Source organism: Tachypleus tridentatus, chromosome 12 (assembly GCF_004210375.1).
Source record: "Tachypleus tridentatus isolate NWPU-2018 chromosome 12, ASM421037v1, whole genome shotgun sequence".
In the NCBI taxonomy this organism is placed as follows: Eukaryota; Metazoa; Arthropoda; class Merostomata; order Xiphosura; family Limulidae; genus Tachypleus; species Tachypleus tridentatus.
This window is the reverse complement of record NC_134836.1, coordinates 110,162,843-110,182,631: the sequence shown is the minus strand read 5'-3', so window position 1 is coordinate 110,182,631 and position 19,789 is coordinate 110,162,843. Positions and strand designations below refer to the sequence as shown.

Genomic DNA, 19,789 nt, shown 5'->3' with positions numbered 1-19,789 from the left:
AGTGATTAATGTCACTTGTGTTTCTTGTTTTCATTTCATGATTCAGTACAGACTTGATTGTTTTCTGTTAATAGGGTTAAATATTTCGTATAAAATACACTTTTCCAAATATCAATTTTCTGATAATAACAGTAATAAAACTATGTTTCGTTTTCCCACTGTACTACTCCTACCATATTTCATCCTTTTTTCTTTTATGTTTTTTTTTTTTTTCATTTAATTATCAGTAATACACATGCATATAACGTAAGGAAGACCATCGTCCAAATTTTATCCTTATCAGCTCTGGTCATGTAGTTTTCAAAAAGCTTTTTGTGAAGGAAAATTTATGGATTTATTTCTTTACAACTTTTATCGTGTACTAATTGTGAGAAATGGTATTCACTCGCAATGTTTATGACACAGTAACAATGAAATTGCAAATACATCCAATGAAATAATTTGTGATACTGGTCTTTAAGATAATAGCTTGATACGAATAAAGTAGCATTCTTGATGTTTTATTCGCGTAAGGATTTTAAATCTCCGATTCACAAGGTTTCTATAATTTAATATAAAATATTATTTAATGTTATTTTCTCGATAGCAGTTACTTTATTTCGTGTTCTTTTTCTATTATATGTAAAATCATGTTTAATTATTTTATTTTTTTACATGCAGTAGTTATTTTCTTGCCCCCCGCGGCATGTCTTCAGATTTACAACGCTAAAATCAGTAGTTCGATACTCCTCGGTGGGCTCAGCTCACCAATGTGGCTTTGATATGAAACACACGCACAGCTATTTTCTTGTCTGATTTTCCCATGTAGAAACTTTTGCAGTCTTAAACATCTTTTTTATATTTGTGCTTCCCAATGGTACAGTGGCATGTCTGCGTATTTACACCGCTAAAAACCGAATTTCGATACCTGTTATGTGAATAACATAGATAGCCTTCTGTGTAGCTTTGTGCTTAATTAAAAACAAACAAACTTTACGGTTACAGTAGCGTTGGCATGTTTTTCACTGATATACAACTTTTGGTTTAAAGCTTAAAATGAGGCCCGCATGGCCAGATGTGTTAAGGCGTTTGACTCGTAATCCGAGGATCGCGGATTCGAATCACCGTCACACCAAACATGCTCCCCCTTTCAGCCGAATGGGCGTTATTATGTGACGGTCAATCCCACTATTCGTTGGTAAAAGAGTAGCCCAAGAGTTGGCGGTGGGTAGTGATGACTAGCTGCCTTCCCTCTAGTCTTACACTGCTAGATTAAGCACGGCTGGCGCAGATAACCGTCGAACAGCTTTACGCGAAATTCAAAACAAACAAACAGATTCGATCGAATATAATATTCACTTCACTCTGCAGTGGAGATCTGGTTTGTCCTTTTGATTTTGTTCCATCGCTAATACATAAGAAATCAAACCCACTATCTGACTGTATCGGATCTACCAATTTAAAGTTACCGTACACCACAAAATTAAAGGCTCACATTTCATACCTGATGTATAAGACGACATCTAGTTTTTTGGGATTTTTTTAAATCTTCAAAGTCGTCTCATACAGCAGCATGTTAGACGTTTTAAACATGTAACTTGTGGGTACTTCTTGTAACATACATTTAGAGCAAAGTACTCGAAACTTTTAATACAAATCAAATTTATTGCTGAATTAATATGGACGTGAATTATCAATATCCGCGGCACTTTAATTAATATAAACTAATCTGTGAGACCTTTTCACCCTCCCTTTTTATTGTACCCCGCTAGAACAGCAGTAAGTCTGGGGATTTACAACGCTAAAATCATGGATTCGATTCCCCTCGGTGGAGTCAGCAGACAGCCTTAGGCGGCTTTGCTATAAGAAAAACAACCACACACATACACACCCTTTTTATAAGTTACATATTTGTGTGCAAGCTGTATCAAGTGTAGGGGAAGCCTATACCCCAATCAATTATATTACTCATCAAGATCTTTGCCAGTCTACTTGTTGTTGTTGTTGTTGTTTGGAATTTCACACAGAGCTACTCGAGGGCTATCTGTGCTAGCCGTCCCTAATTTAGCAGTGTAAGACTAGAGGGAAGGCAGCTAGTCATCACCACCCACCGCCAACTCTTGGGCTACTCTTTTACCAACGAATAGTGGAATTGACTTATTGACTTATAATGTAAATAGTTATATTTACATTATAACGCCCCCACGGCTGGAAGGGCGAGCATGTTTGACGCGACTCGGGCGCGAACCCGCGACCCTCAGATTAGGAAGCGCAGGTCTTAACGCGCGAGGCCATGCCAGGCCCTGTCAGTCTACACTCAAATTGAAATTATTTTAGACAGAATTAAAATAAATTAACATAAGAAATCTTGGGCGTGGTTAAAAATCAATTGAAGGAGTTTGACCAATAGAGTCTAAAAGTGTAATTAGATCTCATATCCGTGAGGAAATGATGGAGCTATGAGCTAAATGTTATATACGAAAAAACATAAAACAAACTAAGAGCCTTCTATGAGCCGCTGTGCCGCGGCTGAAGATCGGTTATATTGTCATTCAAGTAATATATTTACTTGTAAAAAATTAAATAACTTTTACGATGTATAATTAAATAAACAGATTGTGTGTACTTTGACGGAAATGGAAAGGTTTTTTAAAGCTCTGAATATAATTGTAATAATCAATATTGTAACGAATTTTTTGTACATACGTTTGATTTGTCTCGAATTTATTATTTTAAAACAATTGGATGTTATTTTATTGTTGAAATTTATCACGAACAAATTATACACGTACTGTAAGGAATATTGTTCTATAAAAATTTTACAATTAGGTGTGACAAACTTTTCTGTTTAGATGATTTCATGCTATACCACATATATATATCAAAGAAATTTTAAAAAATAGCAACATTAACCCCTTTTATACATAAATCTGTGGAAATTACGTAACGTACATTATTGACTCTGCTATGAGTAATAACTAGGTAGCTAGGGTGCTGAACTTGTAATTTGAGAGTCGCAGGTTTGAATCCTCGCCACACCAACCATGCTTGTTTTTCGGCCTTGGGGGTGCTAAAATGTGATGGTCAATCCCGCTATTCATTTGTAAAAGAGTAGCCCAAGAGTTGATGGTAGGTGATGATAACTAGCTGGCTTCCCTTTTGTCTTATACTGCTAAATTAAGGACGGCCATCGCAGACAGCCCTCAAACCAAAAAGACTACGCTATAATATTTGTTTTGTTAAAATTATGGAATACTCTAAAAATTAATATAGTACGTGTGATATATATTTTTAAATTGTTGTTGTTGTTAAATAATACATATATAGTATAATATATCAGCAATAATATAACGATTATCTTGTTGATGCTGTTGTTTGTTGTAAGCATTAGAAGTAGCAGACTGTTTCATCATTAAAGGTAATATATATAATTCTAGCTTTCTACGTTATCTGTATGAATCACCATTTGTGATGCCCGTTTCTCTGTATAGCTGCAGATCAGCATAATAATATCTGTGGTACATCCAAGTCTTTCTATCATGTGATTAGTTAAAAAGAATATATCACCCTAAAAGGCACATTACCAGAAGTGATAGTATCTAGAATTATCACACAATGCTCATTCATTTAAGAACTACAAAACAGCACTAAATTATTGTAGTATTTCGCTTTGTTTTGGGTTCAGCAACTTCAGAGCTACTAGGTCTCTAACTGATAAATGAAAGAGTAGAAGGAAGGCAACTAATAAACATCACCAACAATTAGGCTACAAGGAGTGATATTTATCTTTACATTATAATATCCCATAGCTGAGAGGGTCGGCCATATTTGACAGTACGCATATTCTGAATCTGGTGCTCAAACAAAGTTGCCTTGAAATTCATATATTAAATCTTTTGAACTTCTCGCTACAGTTTTCCTACTGCTTAAAACTCGCTGCATAAAGGGCCTTGATAGTAAATTCAATCCTTAAATAAATTCAAAATAGTAGACAGTTTAATTATTTGTTCGCAAATCAAAAGTTGATATAAATTTATACTTTCAAAATTGTTATTATTTCACTTAATATATTGTATTATATGTTGTGTTTTACTCTTCATCGCCCAAATGATGAAGCCATTTCTTATTGTTAATTATAACATGAAAAATAATTTCCTTACGATCGCTTATTGACTAAATTTAATAACAGCTTTGTGATTTCCACTTTTCAAACACAGACCTACAACCAATATCCAACCAAAAAATGTTCTACATTTTCTTCAACAGGGCAATATTTTCTACTAGATGGTCAGTTTGTTCAAGATGGACTATGTGTGTTCTGCCCATCACAGGTATCGAAACCCGAGTTGCAGCGTTGATAGTCCGCATACATACCACTGTGCCACTAGGGAACTAGAGGAACGGATTTGTTTGCTTTTTGAATTTCGCACAAAGCTACTCGAGGGCTATCTATGCTAGCCGTCCCTAATTTAGCAATGTAAGACTAGAGGGAAGGCAGCTAGTCATCACCACCCACCGCCAACTCTTGGGCTACTCTTTTACCAACGAGTAGTGGGATTGACCGTAACATTATAACGCCCCCACGGCTGGAAGGGCGAGCATGTTCAGCGTGACGGGAATGCGAACTCGCGACCTTCAGATTACGAGTCGCACGCCTTAACACGCTTGCCCATGCCGGGCTCTAGAGGAATGGAATAATATGATTTGTGTTAATAATATCCCCCCTAATTTGTTTATCAATCAATTTAATTATCACAATACAGCAGAGACATATTTTTGTCGGTGATTTTGGTTTACTGCACAGTATAACTTGTGTTCCATTGTTATAATCTGATATAACAAAGGAAATATTACTTGTTTTGTGTATTTGAACAAAATAATAAAATGTAACATGTAAGATAAATATACATTCAAATCTTAACTCAATACAAATGACTAATCAGGAAACAATATGGCTGATCTGTCAGTATTCGAATGGAAATTGTTATAATTTAAAAATATCCAAATCTGTGTGAAGAAATATGAGGTAGAATTGAAGAGTGCATAGGTTGTCTATTACCGTTCCTCGGGAATGATAACTGGGTAACTTAAGTTATAGTAAAAACTCAGATTTTAATAATACTGTATCAAACAACAAATTAAGGGTGTATTCGCCAAATGATTGTTAAAGGTTTTAACTATACTTCTTTATGGTATAAATATATCTATACCTGTCGTTGTTATTGGGTTTGGGATTCTTCTACAGAAAGGTCCCTGTGATTTGTTGACGATAACATACTTGTATTCTAAAGACGGCTAGCATGGGTATTAAAATTTTAGTTAAGATACAGTACAGAACAACGTTTCGACCTTTTTAGGTCATCTTCTGGTTTAGAGAGAGAATGTATAATTGACCGTTACTGTGCACATGTCTTAAGAACGAAAGTGTAAACGGTTACAAGATTGTAGCAGTAAGATGTTGTGTTATTGATTAATATAGATATAAAAGTATTGTTTTATATTGGTTCATTTTTGGTTTGGGTTCTTGTAAAAGTAAGGCTTTTTTGATTTTTCGGTTGTTTATTTGTTTCCATACTTAATATGTTGGTGTTTTCTATTATTATGTTGTGCCTAATTGATTTGTAATGTTCAAAAATGTGCGAACGTGGTTTTTTGTTGTTGTTCTTTAAATCTAATTTTTATTTCTCTACTTGTCTCTCCAATATAGAAGTCATGGCAGTTGTTGCATTATATGTTATAAATAATGTTGGTGATACGTGTATCAGTGTAGTTTTCACATAGAAGGGATTTTAGTTTTGTTCCTGGATTTTGAATAAATTTATGTTTACTGGAATGTTATTTTTTGTTGTAAGTTTTTTCTCCAAATGTTTATTTTGTCACTGATAAATTGGTATGCAGCAGTGTAAGGTTTTATAGCTTGTTGTTTCTTTTAATTCACTATTGTTTATTTGTTGTTGGTTTAGGTGTGTGTAATTTTTTTACAACGGTTTCTGTGTGTGCATTTTCTTATAGCAAATCCACATCTGGCTATATGCCGAGTCCACCGAGGGGAATCTAACCTCTGATTTTAGCGTTGTAAATCCGTAGACTTTTCGCTGTACCAGCGGGTAATACCAACAGTTTTTGAAGGAAATTTGTTATTATTGATGAAGTGTTACTTTATTCGGTTGATTTCATCATTAATTTTATCGGGGAGCATAGTTTTGTTGCTGCGTTTATTTTGTTTCTTGATATATGATGAGTCCAGTAGAGATGATTTTTCTATGAATTTTTGTTCTGAATTATCGGTCCTTGTGATCTTGAGAAAAACTATTTGTTTTGTTTTCTCGTATTAACAGGTGAACTTAATGTTGAGGTGTACTGAGTTAACGTAGTGGAAAAAACTGTGTTCTGCAGATGTGTATCCAACAATTGTGTTATCAACATATCTGCATCAGTATAGTGGTGGGTATAAAGCTAAATTGATCGCTTAAGATTCATCCTATGTCATAACATTGTTGTCGAGAACTGGTGACACAGAATTGCCTATACTTAAATCATTTTTTGTAATTAATTTTAGTCATTGAACATAAAATTAGTTTTGGTGATAGTGAGTTCTATACGAGTAGCTAATTTGTTGCTGGAAACGTGTATTAATGGATTGGCGTCCTGAATATAAAGTTCTAAAGCTGTATTAAGACTGGCCATTAAGAATTTATGGTTTAGTTGATCAAGAATAGATTTAAAGTTAGGAGTGTCTTCACAAAAGTTGGGATTAGTTTTTAGTTTCGGCACTGTTGGAAAAAAGAAATGTCATTTCTTCCATTGCCAATTTTTTTAAGTTTTGTTGGGATCGAACGAGAGTGTACGGTTAACAACGGCGTAACGTAAGTAAGTTCAGTCATAATGAAGTTTAAACAGATAACACAGTACATACATGCACACACAAACACATTGAATCATAAAAAAACAGTATGCACTCCACTGGTGACAAAATAGAATATTTGGAAACTATTTTAACGAATATATAGTAAGTTCTTTATATTAATTATTGGGATACTATAAACACTGTATAAATTTCGTCTTCTTGTCATAAGTCCATTTAGGCCCATTCAATTACCTTAAATTTCGGTTGAATCGCCGAACTACTTTTCCCTATTATTATTGCATTAGCAATCTGTTTATAATGCACTTAAAAAATCGCGGGACTTACCGCACTCGTGTATTACTCTTTCGATGTTTACTCTTTGTTCGAAGTATCCTGTTCCTTTCGTCAAATTACACTCAGGCTGATTCTACCACTTTAGAACCTCGCTTTTACAAATTAAATTCTTTTTATTTCATTTTCTACCGTTAGCCTTACTCTAAAATATTAAACATTAGTCCTATCACTTCTGCTTTTAACATTATTATAATAGAAAAAAATACTAAAAACTCAATAAATATTTATTTACAAAATAAATTATATAATATTTACACTATATAATCTTTTATAATATAACACCAGTGGTGGGATTCAGGGGGTTCGCAGGGGTTCGCGCGAACCCGTTCTTAAAAATTTTTGAGCTTAGCGAACCCGTTGATGGCTTCAATTATACCGTCGAATTGTTGATGTCGTGGAAACTGATTGCGTCACACTTCATCACACATTTCGACAAGAAAGATTTAATGAGAAAATCACAGACCGTATTATTGACAAAGTTCGTCAAGTGAATGCAGTCAGTTTTCTAATTGTCCATACGTTGAACCCCATCTCGTCGATGTAGATGACACGGGGTGCTCGAAGTGCCGTCTCCATGAACCACAGGGCATAGTCTTTCCTTTCAGCCTTCACGTCAGGCCGATTTCTGTCGGCTGGGGCGGCTTGCAGTTTCTTCAGAGTGAAAAGCATTCCATGACAAATTTTCCCCAGATGTTGTGGGGTGACAGAAGGCTTATCTGGAAACTGTCTCCGGAGCTCAGCACCACAGATAATAGATAAAGTAGATAGCCACACTTCTCCCATTTGCATGTCGGCGCGTGTGACCGTTTTCCTATTACCATTCCCGCTACGGGGGAAAATCGATAGAGTAAGTAACTCGCTTGCTTGCGCTGCAGTCATGTCGGCTTATGCACGAGTCATCATAAGCGTGCATTCGTTTAAGCCCCATTCATAAGTTAAAGAAGATCGTATAGTAGGCCTACATGTCTTCACATCAACGTAATAAGTAGATTTAATCATTTCCATACTTAGAGCTGAAATAGAGCACTTAGTTTGAATAAATTAAGACGTACTATATTAAGGCACTGAAAGGGCCTGAAGACCGAAGAATACCAAAGAACAAGGTCACTGTGAACCGCGCGCGGGCTACGCAACACCCCCCATAACTGCGGAGGTGACGTAGGCTTTTGTCCTTGTGCACTGACCGGCGAACAGGAGTGTGCTCTCCGCAGAGACCTTGAGAACAATAAAGAGTCACGTCCGGCAGGGAATCTGAGGAGGGAACGTCACAAGTGTGATTGAAACAATGGTCAGGTCACTCTAGCCTCAAAAAGTTTGTTTATTGCTTCTCGCAAAACTTCATGTAAAAATTTACCAGAAACTCCGTTAACAAGAAAATACGCAAGAGGCAATTTCCAATACGACTTAATCCCTACAGCTGAAGTTGAGGTGCACCTTTTCTTGATAGGCGGTTGCTGAAGACGGTCAGGGAAGTCAAAAATGCTGGGAACGGCGTTTCCATGCAGTCTTTTTCGCGATAATATAGAAAAAAGAACAATCTGAATCGATAAAGCAGTCAGACTCAAAATATTTCGAACAGAGGACAGCCGATTTGGAAGGATTAAAATTTTCCCGCCGTGTGGCTAAAATCCATTTTGTACGTAATTCATGATCTGATAGAAACCGGTGAAAAGAAATTTCTGATCCCTTCACACGATAATTTCGGCAGTTAAACGCATTGCACGTTCTTCGATTTGTCCTCGAGGTTCGTTCAGAATTTACATTAGCCATTCTATTCAATCAATAAAAAATAAGAGTGGAGACGACGCAGATGATGCACGAATGACGTGAAGACCACAGAATGAATTCTACATTCAAGTGATTTACTTGTAAGTACGAAGGAAACACATGGGCAGACACATGTCGGTTGCAGCCGCTTGTGGCAAGCGTTACTTACTCTATCGATTTTCCCCATCATCAACTTTCTCAATAGAATTTTGGTCACAACGCGGAAGTCAGTCTGGCTATCTACATTATCTATTATCTATGCTCAGCACTCAACTTTGTCAGCTTATTCATCTCGTCATAATGCTTTTTCGGAATGCGCGCAGCTAGCTGTCTGACTGATGGCTGGCAAATCACAATTCAGCTAGTGTGACGTGGCATCGAATAGAATGCTTCTGTTGTTGGACGATGTTCGACGTGTCTTTAGCCATCTTTGAAACAGTATTTACTTTAACGGACGAAGGGTCTAACTATGATTGATTTCTCGTTTCATTTGTATATAATCAAGTCCCTTGAAATTTGACTCATTTATTCTCGAATACTTTTCGTGGAAGCATCATAAAGTAAGTGAATTTCTATTTAAATTGTGTTTTCAATCCATACGTAAAGTTCAATTAATTAGTTCAACCCAATTAAGTTCAATTAAATTGTCCTAAGGCGGGAATTATAAACTACAGTTTCACTCAGCTGTAGCACATCTTTTATTTCGGAACAAAGAAAGGTAATTTATTATTTTCTTTTCAACTTTTTCTGTGTCTAATTCCATTTATAACTGTATTGTTTAACTATCAGTCTAATTTAGTTTTAAATTATGTTTCAATATTTACGCCTCACTCTGTAAAAGAAAGTAATTTAACATAAAGACCTTACATAAGTTTTATAGTGAAGGTCTTAAAAATACTTTTCATTTCAGTGCTCGGACGTCGGACCCTAAAATGAAGAGACAAAAGGATATGGATAGCTTTTTTCGTAAAGTTCCTAGAACCGAACCTTTAAAGCAAGATGCAAATGACGATGAAACAAAGTTAATTTTACGGCATTATTCTAATGAAAGTTGTACTGCGAATGTCGCTGAAGGTAAATGTGAAGAAGTTGAAACACTCGATCTTCCAGATTGCTGGAGTATAGAACAGTATATGAACTTCAAGGAAAAGTACGATGGGTTGATTGTTCGTAGTAAAATGTTGGATGTGATATATGTTCCAAATTTTATTTTAAATTAGTGAACATGAAAGGAATTCACATGTCACAAGAATGGGTCACTTGCAGTGTTCAACCTTCTGGAAGAGAGAAAAAATTCAACAAGCTTCCCTAAGAAAGAAGATGAATAAACACTTTTCATCAAAAGCTCACAGCATTTGTATTACGCACCGAAAAGATCGTGCTAATAATTCGATTGAGAAATGCATTGACAAATTGAACAGCAAGTATGTGGATTCTACTAATAGAGTTTTAATACAATCTACAGTCTAGCAAAAGAAATCGTCCCTTTTCTGATGTCAAAGATGAGATTCAGCTTCAAATGAAAATGGAGTAGATTTGGGTATTGGACTCCATTCTCGAAAACTGCTGTGAAAATAACAGATCACATTGCAAATGAGATAAGGAAAGAGGTATTCACAAATATTATTGAACAGAAATTAAAGATCTGTGTCATCATTGATGAAAGTTCAACCATATCCAGTAAGCCCGTACTCGTTACTTTCTCAAAGATTGAAGACTGCTATATATCTCCAACTATTTTTTTGGATTTGGTCGAATTGAATGGACGAGGAGCAGAAACAATATACACGTCATTGTTGAACAGTTTGCACCGTGCCGGATTCGATAATGAATATTTGAAAACTAATTTGATTGCTTTCTGTTCAGATGGGGCAAGCGTAATGCTTGGCCGTAATTCTGGAGTGGGCGCTCGATTTAAAAGCAATTTCCCAATATTATCATTTGGCATTGCCTAAATCATCGATTACAACTTATTTTTGATGATTCTGTCAGAGAAGTAGAACAAGTGAATCACTTCAAAATATTCATGGATAAAATCTACACAATCTTTCACCAATCAAACAAAAACCAAATGGACCTTTTCAAAATTTCAGAAGAACTTGGCCATCAAATTCTGAAGATAGGAAGAGTTTTGGGACCAAGATGGGCTGCTTGCAGTTTGAGATCTGCACTTGCTGTATGGCGTGTTTATCCAGCATTGTACAGATATTTCTCTAGTGACACGAAATTTTCAGGAATGGCTGCGCGTCTTGGCAATACATATTTCTTTCATGACTTGGCACTGATGATAGATATACTGACAGAAATTTCTTTACTTTCTGATGCCCTTCAAGCTAGATGTTTAACCTTGTCAAGAGCTGAGAAACTGATAAAGAGATCTATTAAGGCTTTTGAAATACTGAAAGAAGGTATTGGAACATTTGAAAAAGAAATCGACGATAGAATTTCTTCTGATGAATTTAAGGATATCCATTTTATCAAAATAATAGATTTGTTAGACTTCCTCGTAACAATTTACTTGATGTAATAATCGAAAATATGAAAAAAGGCTGATGGACTGCGATCATTTAATATCCAAGAACAATGACCGGGAAGCTGACAACAAACTTCATGAATTGCTGAACTTGCTGGAACCAAATACTTGGAATATTCAGGAAATTGTTGTCCCATGGAAAGCTGCGGAAGAAAAGTTGAATGGCTTCTGTAAAATATTTCATCACAACATTCCCATTAATGATTTTCGTGATTATGTGGAAAATGTCCTGAAAGATTTTAATAATCCTGTAATTCCTGAGAGTATACAAAAGGCGAAAACCATTATGAATACGATTGCCATCAGTTCTGCAGAGGCAGAAAGAGGGTTTTCAAGAATGAATATTACATACTCAGATAAAAGAAGCCGCCTCACAGTAGAAAATGTCAGAAACCTATTGACGATTAATCTTATTGGCCTTCCTTTCGATTTATGGAATGCTACTCCTTTTGTTAAAACATGGCTTCGCAATAATCACAGTGCAGATGATAATAGAGTGAAACAGAAAAAAAACGGACAAATATGATGACAATCAATTGACTATTTGGAAATTTTTAAAATGAAATAAATAAAAGATTTTAAAGCACTTTTTCCATTATTTTCCTTTTCAAATGATGTATCAGTATAGACTTCCGGAAAAGTAAGAGAACCCGTTATTATTGAGGCCTTCCCTTGAGAGAACCCCTTCTTAAAATTTTTGAATCCCACCACTGTATAACACGTAACAACAGATTCACGTTTTTTTTTCAGAATGTCACCATTAATAACATTACTTTAAAGTAGCATTTTAACATTATTACAAATAGAATAGATACATAATTCACTTAAAATCTGCGTAAATAAAACATATACTCTACAGTAAAAGTGTATACTCTTTAATTTTCGAAAATGCATTCTGTTTTCCAGTAAGCATTACATTTTAAACAAATAGCAAACGTTTTAATTATTTACTTAAATAATAACTTGCCTGATTTAAACTATTCTACTTTAAACCGTTATTTGTTAATATTTGTGCCTACTTGTAATATGAAATAATAGATGAGACATTAATTACCAATAGTTGGTATTGAAATAGCTACATTTCTCAACATGTTTGCTAATTAAATTCTTTCGTGTTATATCTTCATAAGATATTGTTTCAAATCTTCATATTCTAATCTTACATTTGCATTTTATGCACACACAAAGTCACGTCATAAACACCATAATCATAAAGATATGAAAATTAACCAGAGACAATTTTCTTATGTGAAATATATTTAATAATAGTTATTAAACTAAATATTTCTAAACCTATGGATGACTATGCAATGCAATTAACTATTATCGAAACAATCATCGTATTACTTTAAAAAACTTTCAAAACATAAAATGATTTTTTCTTAACGTTTAAAGTGTTCTATGTCTAAGTCAATAAATCATCAAACAATTACCAGCTGCATACACTATATTAACATGACTACTTTAAGAAATATAATAATATGCACTGACAAAACAATTTCATTCCAGTTAAACTTCATATTATCATATTCTGCTTTATCACGTTTATATTAGGGTAACATTCTGGTGCATTGGTAACAGAAGAACTAATTCCTAATTTAAGTGGGCCACCCAATTAAGAATTAACAATACCACAAGGCAAAGAAAAACCATTGCTAATCACAACCTATTACTAAGTTAGATTTTTCAATCATGGATAACATTCATAGAATTACACAAATATTTGTTAGTGTACATCTGCTGGATTTCACAAAATGCTAACTAAAGAGCATCTACATTAGCTGTCTTTAAGTTTGAGGTGACAGACTAAACAGAAGACAGCTAATCATTACCATCTACTAGAAACAACTGTCAAGACATAATACAAGATTTGACCAACATTCTCATATCTTATCCATGGTTGAGGGAGATCTCTGCTTATTTGTTTTTTTTTCAACAACAAATCATTCACCATGGAACCTTAAGTCCATAGTCTCTGGCAATTTACCTTTCTGGCTATACTTAAATTATCTATGTTGTTACTAAAATATAACTTCTAGAATATTAATCATACATATAGATCAAATAATCACAACAAAAATAAACTGCAAAAAATATTTTACAATATCTGTCAAAAGAAATTTCACTAGACAAACATTATCACAGTAATCCTTTTTAATAACAAAATATCTCAGTAACATGGAAGATAAAAATCAGTCATCTTTATATATTATTGGTATAAATCTGCTCATTAGACCATTAAGTTATCATTAATTAATAATTTATTTGTTGTCATAGAAAACGAAAACCTAAGTCACTTTTTAAGATCTTTTCATCTGTCCCCTAATGTGACAACAATAATATTATGGGTTTGATTCCCTTCAATAGACAGTGCAAATCGCCATATGTAGCTTAATTATAGAAAATACAAAAATAAGTTTCATTTAATAAGAATGATTATGAAAAACACAAATAAATTTTGTATTCAATTTTGTTCATTTACCATATTTTCTAATTGCAAAATATTTTTTAACTAGCAATAATACAGTTTCACTTACACAAAAGTTCCTGCATTAAAAAGGAATTAAAATATGATCAATATTTCTAATTATATGCACAATTACTGGAATCAAAATAACAACATAACTAGAATAATCTTAAAACATTTACTGTAGTAGTAAATTGTTTTAGTACATATTTCTTCCATTACTCTAAATTTCTACAGCTGTATTCTATGTTTCTTTTGATGGAGAAGTAATTATAACATTATCAGAATTAGTGCAGTTTTTATCATAACCTATAATGCCACAGCTCCAGATGCAAAATAAATTACATGTAAATAAAATATTCACTTTTGTACATTTGTTAATCTTGGAAATGTTTAACATATACTATAAATTAAAATTTAATTTTATTAAAATTCTGAAATAAATCTTAACATAAATTAATAGTAATTTTCACAATACCAAAAATTACAGACCATCACAAAATATTTTACAAATTCAAATGTATTTGTAGAAGTTCTAAGGAAGATATTAAGCATTTTATTCTCTCTTAATTATGAAGCATTTATTTCCTGCAGAAAATATTTTGTACAATGGAAAGACAGTTTTGATGTAAGTAATATCTACACAAATTTTAGAATTAACCTCATGATATGAGAGAAAAAAACAAAACAAAAATCACCTTTATCTCTGAACTCAATTCCAGTTCTGCATTACTCCTAGATTTCATAAGTAGGAAAAACAATAAACTTCAAAAGAATATATTTGTCAGGTTGAAGTTTTGACTTACATTTTCTTAGAAATAACAGTTGAAATGACTTTCTGCATGATCTGAATAAACAATATCCTTAGCTGTAGAAAGTTTTGTTTATATATAAAAAGTTAAAATTTTAAATACAGAACAAAATAAATCAAACATCTTTAACACATGTATGCTATACATTTAAAATATTAAAAACAATTTAGTACAAAGGTTGAAAATTTATGCCTGTTATACAGCTAACAAAATCAAGGGAGCAAGACTATAAGTAAGAATCAATAATAAATTGGTTGTTTTATAGAGAATGTTAGTTGTATTAATATAAATTGAAGGGCACAGTTCATCTTTCAGTGGTGGGTAGTTCATGCATTACAGATAAATCCATACACAAATTTTGTAAACGGACTTCCTTCACATCTGTGGAAGAATTTGTAGTGGATTATAGAGTTCCTCATTAGGACCTGTGCTTCTCTCATGGCTCTGATGTTGACAGATGCTGAAAAATTCTGCTATATAGAAAATTGTTGCTACTGAGTTTAATGTGGTACGATTTTAAATATTAGCAATCCACTGAATCATATACCAGGAGACCATATTAGAGCCACCCATGTGCTACAAGGAAGAGGTGGGACTGATACTTGGTGAATGTAGCACTACAGAATTCTCAAAGTACTGTTTGACACCAAGAAATTGATCTTCACTGAGCAGCTGACACACACATCTCAGAAGCTTATTGGAAGGTGTACACACAGGCATTTCAACTGAGAACAGTGAGCATTAAGACTGTTCACTCACACAGTAAAAGTGGAAAACACAAATCTAATTTTTTGTACTTTCCAATGTATGCACAACTACATTGACACTGCACCTATCCATGTTCACTGATAATATTATTTGCAAAGCATTCAAATGTGGAAGGGTCAGAAAAAATGGTTCTTACACCTAATCAACTTAAATTTGTTATTGGATAACACTTGAAACAGGTGAACATTACAATCAAGAAGAGAAAAACTTTCATGAAGCAAAAAACAATCTCTGAAAGAAAAATTGGTTCACCTAATAGAATAGCAAGTAAACAAAAGAAAGCAAAATTTTCTGAAATAGAATAGCTGGTAACTGATATTGCCAAAAAACCTCTGAACCGACTGAAATTGTGAAATATTTGGGTGACAAAATTTGTGTCTCATAAATTTTCTTGATTTTTGCAACATCTGAAATTTCACTAACTTTTTAGTAGAATTTAAAGCAAAATTCAACATAATAAATAAGTGATTTATAAATAATATGTTCTTTATTAATATTCATCTTGCAGTATTATGTGGTAAAGTAAATATCCACACAAACATGTCTTCAGGTACTAAAGATCTCTGCAAAAGCACTTCTCTTCTTTGCATCAGAATGAGGTTAAAATTCGAGTTTTTCTTGGTGCAACTGGTATCTCAACTTGCTGATTAAACATTTTAAAACTATAAACTTTTTCAATGAAGTAGATGATGAAGGTACAATCTATTATTAATGAACAGTTTCTGCAAGGATCTGTGTACTGTAATTAAAACCTTTAGTTTCTGATAAGGATATATCTAAAATAGATGAGGAAGGTACAATCTATTAATAATTAACAGTTTCTCCAGGGATCTATGTACCATAATTAAATCCTTTAGTTCTTGATAAGGATGTATCTAAAGAAGATGAGGAAGATACAATATATTAATAATTAACAGTTTCTACAAGAATCTGTATACCATATTTAAAACCTTGCCTTCAGTTCTTGATAATGACGTACCTCAAGTAGGTAATGAAATAATAAGTCATTACTTAGTAAGAACGTCTTGAGGGTTCCACCTACCACATTTAGTATTTTGATTTTAGTTCCTTATGAGTAAATATACTAAGTAGTTATCTTATGAAAAAGTGATAATTCTAGACTATCAGTGCTTGATTGCAGGGTTCTATTCCCTATAGTAGACATTGAAAATGATGAAAGGATCTCTTTTTTTTGTATCTCAGGATGGCTGGTATGGGTATACACACCTTTATTACTAAAGCAAAGAAACGTTTTGACCTTCTTAGGTCATCTTCAGGTTAACAAAGAGAGAACTTGCAACTGACTGTTCGATCCCTTTTAAATCTTTTAATGTTATCTTTAATGACATAACACATAACTTTTCTTTCGAGTGTGTATTCTTTTAATTTAATGTTTCTTCTAAAACAATTTCAATAAAACTGAATAATTTTATGGTTTTCAAAGAGGATGTATTCTTCATGTTTCTTTAAGTTATTACTTATTACAATATTATTTCCATGTGTTTTTGATGTGATTTTAAATAAATATTTTTAGTAAAGAACTTTCCACACACTGCACAACTGTAAGGTTTCTCCCCAGTGTGTGTTCTTTGATGTTTTTTCAAGTTTGAATTTCTTCCAAACTGTTTATCACAAACTGTACAACTGTAAGGTTTCTCCCCAGTATGTATTCTTTGATGATATTTTAAGGTACTGCTTGTAACAAAGTGTTTCCCACACACTGTACAATTGTAAGGTTTCTCCCCAGTGTGTGTTCTTAAATGGCTTTTTAAGTCACCCTTAGCTACAAATTGTTTTCCACAAATTTCACAACTGAATGGTTTCTCCCCAGTGTGTGTTCTATGATGTCTTTTTAATGCTGAGGTTCTAGAGAACTGTTTTCCACAAATTCCACAACTGTAAGGTTTCTCCCCAGTGTGGATTTTTTGATGAATTCTTAATGAATCCTTTGATATAAAGTTTTTTTCACAAACTGCACAATTATACATTTTCACCCCAGTGTGTTTCTTTTCATGTTTTTTCAAGGCAGAGTTTGATCCATATTGTTTTTTACAAAATGTACAACTGTAATGTTTCTCTTCAATGTGTGTATTTAGATGACTTCTTAATGAATTCTTTGATATAAAATGTCTTTCACACACTGCACAACTATAAGGTTTCTCCCCAGAATGTATTCTTTGATGATTTTTAAAGATTGTACTTCCTGAAAAATGTTTACCACAAACTGTACAACAGTAAGGTTTCTCCCCAGTATGGGTTCTTTGATGCATTTTTAAATCTGAGTTTTTTACAAACTGTTTTTCACAAATTGCACAACTATAAGGTTTCTCACCAGTGTGTTTTTTTTTATGATTTTTCAAGGCAGAGTTTGATCCATATTGTTCTTTACAAATGGTACAACTGTAAGGTTTCTCCCCAGTGTGTGTTCTTAGATGACTTTTCAGTAAATTCTCTGATGTAAAATCTTTTTCACATACTGCACAACTATAAGGCTTCTCTCCACTATGTATTATTTGATGATGTTTTAATGTACTGTTTGTACCAAAGTGTTTACCACACACTGTACAACTGTAAGGTTTTTCACCAGTGTGTGTTCTTAGATGGATTTTCAGTTCACTGTTTTTTCGATATTGCTTTTCACAAACTTTACAACTGTAACATTTTTTATCCAAGTGTATAGTTTCATGTAATTTTAAGACAGTCATCGTACCAAAGAGTTTTCCACACACTAAACAATTGTATGGTTTCTCTCCTGTGTGCAATCTTTGATGATTTTTAAAATAATTTCTTGTTACAAACTGTTTTTCACAAACTGAACAACTATATGGTTTCTTACCAGTATGTGATCTCTGATGCAGCTTTAATTCTCTATTGGTTCTAAATTGTTTTCCACATACTGTACAACTGCATGGTTTCTCACCAGTGTGTATTCTGTGATGTTCTTTTAAATCACCATTTCTTCTGAATTGTTTTCCACAAACTGTACAACTGTATGGTTTTTCTCCAGTATGTATTGCTTGATGTTGTTTTAATTCACCTTTTCTTCTAAACTGTTTTCCACAAACTATACAAGTGTATGGTTTCTCCCCAGTGTGTATTGATTGATGTGATTTTAAGGTATATCTTGATACAAAATGTTTTCTACAAATTCCACAACTGTAAATTTTCCTCTCACTGTGATTTCTGTGATGTTGTTCTGAAGAACTATTGCTCTTAAAATGTTTTGCTAAAAGTGCACAATGATAAGGTTTCTCTCCAGATTCTATCCTCTCTTTTTGTGTTAGATTTTCCAATGTTCTAAATTCCTTTCTACTGGTTACACAACTGTATGTTTTGCTATTACACTGAGGTATATTCAACTTGTTTAGGTTATTTCCATGTAAAGTTGTTTCTCCACATATACCACTATTTGGTTTTGGGGAGTTCATAACTTCTGTAAAGAAATTTTCTTGTTTTATACCATGATAACCAGGACATAGACTTTCACAGCAGGTCTTCATATCTGAAATAGATATAAGTGATGGTTAATGATAGTCGGGATGTTTGATGAACTTCTAGATATATATTTAATGTTCTCATATGATTGATACCAATATGAAAATATTAAAGCAAAAACTGATTATAATACAGTTTGCATACATTCACACTTCACAGAAACCTTTATACCTGAATCAGAATACCATTAGAAACAAACTGTAGGTAATATTACATTTTTAAGAGGTATTTAGTAGATAAAGTTAGTTTACTTAAAAGTATCATAAAATAGGATCACAACGATCAGTGGGATTTTAAAAAGTATCGTAAAAGATTAGCTTATGGAAATATTTTCTAACTTGAAGTGGTTAATTCTAATCACATCTTCTAATGATTTGTCTACTTAAAAATGTTAATTTAATATTAATATTTTATAAAGATGTTGTTCAAAAGTTCTATATGGAAGTTATAAAGTAATAGCTATAAATGCCCAGGTTAAGATAACACTAAAGTATTTGTCAACTTTTTTTTTATCAGGTTCAAGTGTAATCCTTCTGATAGGCTTTTGATGACTCTTTTTGGTATCATTCAGATCCCAGATTCATCAGTGATAGCAGTATTCAGCAAGTAACATTTATGGTAATAAATTACAGAAATATATTCTCTGTATATGTTTAAACTAATCTATCAAAACAGATTCCAGCTATTAGTCAGAAAGTGTATACATGAAGAACCACGATGATAGAGACTGGTAAGTTAAAGTTTCTATTTGTTTCATTTTACAGTAA

At 33.2% G+C, this 19,789-nt stretch overlaps 1 long non-coding RNA gene and 1 pseudogene across 2 annotated transcripts in view; one reads left to right on the top strand and one right to left on the bottom strand.

The window, feature by feature from the left end:
* LOC143235722 (uncharacterized) overlaps window positions 1-19,789 on the bottom strand; it is a 42,986-nt pseudogene that overhangs the window by 11,799 nt on the left and 11,398 nt on the right. The window contains exons 5-6 of the transcript XR_013019362.1: window positions 17,010-19,029; window positions 7,700-8,006 (exon numbers count right to left, since the gene is read on the bottom strand). The product of XR_013019362.1 is annotated as an uncharacterized LOC143235722 (transcript). The remainder of the gene's footprint in view (window positions 1-7,699; window positions 8,007-17,009; window positions 19,030-19,789) is intronic.
* On the top strand, window positions 8,725-10,103 carry LOC143235308 (uncharacterized). The gene is made up of 2 exons (XR_013019019.1): window positions 8,725-9,507; window positions 9,858-10,103. It is a non-coding gene; the product is annotated as an uncharacterized LOC143235308 (long non-coding RNA).